This window comes from Suricata suricatta, chromosome 13, assembly GCF_006229205.1.
Source record: "Suricata suricatta isolate VVHF042 chromosome 13, meerkat_22Aug2017_6uvM2_HiC, whole genome shotgun sequence".
In the NCBI taxonomy this organism is placed as follows: Eukaryota; Metazoa; Chordata; class Mammalia; order Carnivora; family Herpestidae; genus Suricata; species Suricata suricatta.
In genome coordinates, this window is record NC_043712.1 from 5,899,859 (window position 1) to 5,904,118 (window position 4,260).

The 4,260-nt window shown below is 58.0% G+C and overlaps 1 long non-coding RNA gene across 1 annotated transcript; it reads right to left on the minus strand.

Moving 5' to 3' along the window:
- Positions 1–612: 612 nt before the first annotated feature.
- On the minus strand, positions 613–3,263 carry LOC115276520. Its single transcript, XR_003901978.1, has 3 exons — positions 2,739–3,263; positions 1,388–1,906; positions 613–1,238 (listed from the first exon to the last, which is right to left on the minus strand). It is a non-coding gene; the product is annotated as an uncharacterized LOC115276520 (long non-coding RNA).
- Positions 3,264–4,260: the final 997 nt, after the last annotated feature.

A 4,260-nucleotide genomic window follows, 5' to 3' on the forward strand; every position in this document is an offset into this window, starting at 1 on the left:
CCCGGTGGGGACACCTGGCCCTGGGGGGCTCACAGCCTGGGGAGGTGATAATGGACCCTGCAGGCTGCCAGGGGAACTGGAAGTGGGAGGGAGGCGGGGAGCGGTCCCAGGCTGTCCCAGGCCAGAAACAGCACAAGCAGGGTCCTGGGGCCAGAGCAGCTTCGGGTCAGGCTGGACACAGAATCGGTGAGTTGCCCAGGACACAGGGCCCCAAAGAGGCTGCCATGAGTCGAAATTCACTGTCACTAGTGTTCTCCTGCGTGGATTAAGCCTGGCCCACCTTTCTGCTCTAATGCAGAAGCTTCTCACCCTTCCGCTGTGCTGCCGCCACACGGGGCAGGGGTGGAGGGAGAAAGAGCTTGCTTACAACGCTCAGTCTCTGATCCTGCGTCCAGTGTGTCCTGGAGAGACCGTTTGGGGTAGAACCTAGTCATCTGGATCTTAAACTTTAAAACAAAAATTTTTAATATTTTATTTATTTTTGAGAGAAAGAGAGACAGAGCATGAGCAGGGAAGGGGTAGAGAGAGCAGGGGACACAGAATCTGAGGCAGGCTCCAGGCTCTGAGCTGTCAGCACAGAGCCCGACGTTGGGCTTGAACTCACAAACTGTGAGATCATGACCTGAGCCGAAACCAGGAGCCAGACACTCGACCAACCGACCAACCGAGCGAGCTTCAGGCGCCCCTAATCTCTCACAGTCCTGAAGGCCACGCCCCAAGCTGGGTCTCCGTGGAGGACAGGGGTGGGTGTGGGGGCAAAATCAAGGTGCTGGTGGGGCTGGGGCTTCCCTTGGCTCGCGGCCACATCACTCCAGCCTCCGCCCTCACATCCGCTGTGTCAAAGCTCCCTCTGCTTCCTCGGGATTACATCCAGGGCTGGTCCAGACAAGCCAGGCTATTCTTTCCCTCTCTGAGACCCTTACTTTAATCACCCCTTTGATGCCCCGTGCTCCTCGGAAGGGAACATTGACAGGTTCCAGGCATTGCGAGCTGCATGTCTTTCGGGGAGATAATTCAGCCCACCCCGCTTCCCCTAGCGATTCCAGACGTTCTCCTGAGAAACCCTAGTCCGAAGGTTTGTTTATTTAACTGATGGCTGCTCTCTCACGACTCTGAGCTTACAGAAGTGTGGCACCATTCCGCATTTATTTAGCAAGCCCTCTCGAAGGTCCCACCCCTGCTGAGCCCTGTGCTGGATGCTGTGGACAGTCAGGTGGACCAGCCCCTCGGCTCTGAGTCTGAGAGAGAGAGGGAGAGAGAGGGAGATCAGGCTCCTGCCTGCTCTCCCCCATCCCTCCACCCTCCCCAGTAAGTGACAGCTTCAGGCCACCCCAGCTCCGGGGTGGGGCGGGGGGAACACCTTGTTTTCTGTAAGCCAGCTCCTTACCAGTTGTTTGGTTCAGGAGTTCTGCGCTAAGCCAACCAGCGCCCAGCATCTCCAGAGACCTGGACGGCCACGTTCAGAAGGGAGGGGCTTTGGACCACTGGGGCCAGGAACCGCCTCCGGTCTTTGTGACGCGATCTGACTAAGCAAGTACCATTATTATCATTCCCACTTTACAGACAAGAGGTTAGAGTGCGGACAGCAGACCGGCGGTCTGCCTGATTCCAAGCCCATACTGGCCATCAACCACCAACGCTGGCTTGCTGCTTTCTCCCAGGATCAGCCTTTGGCTCCCCAACCTGGGAGGTCCCGTGCCCCTCGTCCCTCCTGCAGCCCAGCCCAGGAGCACGGAGGAGGCTGAGGACAGGGCCTCCCTGCTACCCCTTGAAGGGTAAACTTGCAGACTGCGCGGACCATGGCTGCCTGCTCGCTGAGAAACGGGGTGCGGTGGGGGTCGTGGAGAGGCGAGCCAGGACGGGGCTTCGGGCAGTGTCCCCACGGAGCTCTAGCGTTGTGTATGCCCTGCAGCGACCAGAAATCCTGTCTAATCTTTGCCAAGGTATAAAAGCCACTCCCAAAGCAACACTTCATTGAATCTGGCGACAGCTAAGATCAAACTGTGTGCTTTCTGGGACTGGAACCCTCTGCTAAAACTCTGTGTCCTTGACCTCCTTACACAGAGGGGCAAACTGAGGCCCCGAGACGGTGGGTGAACCCTCCAAGGTCACCCTGCTTGGGAGAGGCAGACACAGGATTAGAACTCAGGGCTTTGGTCCAGACTAGAGCATTTCCACTGCACCCTTCCATCTATTGCTGCCCCACAAAGCCATCGACGGTCCTCAGGAAGGGAGGAGTCAGGAGGGGACAGGGAAGGGGCACATAGCGAAGGCCTGGGTTCCAGAGCCTGCTCTTCCCGGTCCCAGTGGGGTGACCCCGGCAAGAAGTAATTTTACTTTTCTGAGCCTCAGTCTCCTAGTCTGTAAAATGGGCACTGTAGCAGTGCCAGCCTCACATGGTAGTTGTGAGAATAGTGGAGCCTTTTCTTTTTTAATTTTTTAATGCAGAGAGAGAGGGGAGGACACAGAATCCAACGCAGGCTCCAGGCTCTGAGCTGGCAGCACAGAGCCTGACGCGGGGCTCGAACTCACAAACCGTGAGATCATGTCCTGAGCTGAAGTCACATGCTTGATCACCTGAGCCACCCAGGCGCCCCCGGTAGAGCCTTTTCATGGGCTCTTCCTCTGCCTGGCTTTTCAGGAGACAGGCTCCTTCTCTGACCCTTTACATCTCGGCTTGAATGCCCCCTCTTCAGGGGTGCCGTCCCTGACGGCACCCCACCTCCTGCCTTGCTCACCGCTCGCAGTCTGTCTCATTGCCTTGTTCATTTCATCCCAGTCCGTGTCTCGGGCTCCAATGATGCTCATTAATTTGTATGTCTGTCTGTCGTCTCTTTTCTGCAGCCGACCGTGACCTCCACGAGGGCAGCGACGCTCCCTGGTGGTTTATCTCCACATCGAGCAGGTGTCTGGCAAGAGGGGCTCAAAACACACTTGTTGCAGCGATGAATAAATCACGAAAGAGGGTGCATCTAAAATGCTCAGCACAATGCCTGCCGCAAGCAATCGCTCTGTAAGTGCCAGCGAATGTCCTTAGTACAAAACAAACAGACACATTTCCAGCCTGTCTCCAATAACGCAGTGACCTTTGGGTCAGCCACTCCTTGAGCGCCACTGCCCCGGTGGAGAGAGCATCGGGTGAGCCTTAGTCAGGGAACACCCCCCTCCCCCAGGTATGCCCTGAGCGCTGTTTATGGCCATTGTGCGAACACACCCGGGAAGGGCCCTGCTGGTGTGGCGTGTGCAGCCGGAGTGGGGAGGCTGGGGTGCAGGTTGAGCAGGTGCCACTGGACGTGTGAGGTCCTCAGAGACACCCTTGTCCCAGGTTGAGCTTGCCTGTCATTCCCGCCCAACCTCTCCCCAGTTCCTTCCCAGCATGCAGTGCCTGAAGTGATGGTTATTTATAGTTGGTCCAATGTGAGGCTCCTCGTCTAGAGTTCAGGGCTGTGTCTACTGGACTCGCGTGCACTTGGCACATAGTAGGTCTCCACAAATCTTTGTCGTACAGACTAATTAATAAGATGGATGGGCAAGATCTCTAGGGCTGTGATTTTTAATCCTTCTGAATCACCAACTTCTTTGAAAAACCCATGAAACCTCTGGGTGCACCCTAAGCAGAACGTGTAATGTTAGGGATTTCTTGGCCCCCTCCACCCCAACGTCACCCATAAAGCTCAGCTTATGATCTATCGGTCTGAGGGAGGGAAGGTCCCTGAGATCCCAGGGAGGCGGTGGGGGAGACGTTACCGAGAGGAACACTGGGGAGCCCAAGCTCCCCACAACAGGCTGGCGAGGAAATGTGCGAATGGACCTCTTTTCCTGTACTTTCTGCTCTCCAGAAGCAAAGGAAGCAAGAGTGAGGCGATCTGGCGGGAGGGGGAGAGCTCCGGGAACGCAAGGCCGGGAAGAGAGGTAGAAGGGGGGAAGATGCGAGAGCCGGCACTGGGAAGGGGGCGTGATGGAGAGGCTCAGCCCCTCGGAGGGACGAGCGGGCGAGCTGCGGGGAACAAAGAGCGAGCGCGCAGCGAGCGGGCGCACCGGCGCCGGGAGGGAGAGGGGCCGAGGCCGGCCGGCCGCCCGGGCTGTCTGATTTTCTGTCAGCCGCCGCTGATTAACGGGCCGCCTTCCAGCTCCGAGCGCGCCGCCCCGCGTTCCTGGCAACCGGGCGCGCGGCTTCCTGGCGGAGGCGGGGCCTGCGGAAAGGTTACATTTGCACAAAGTGCCGCGGCGCGGCCGGCCCGGAGGGGCCGCGGGGCGGGG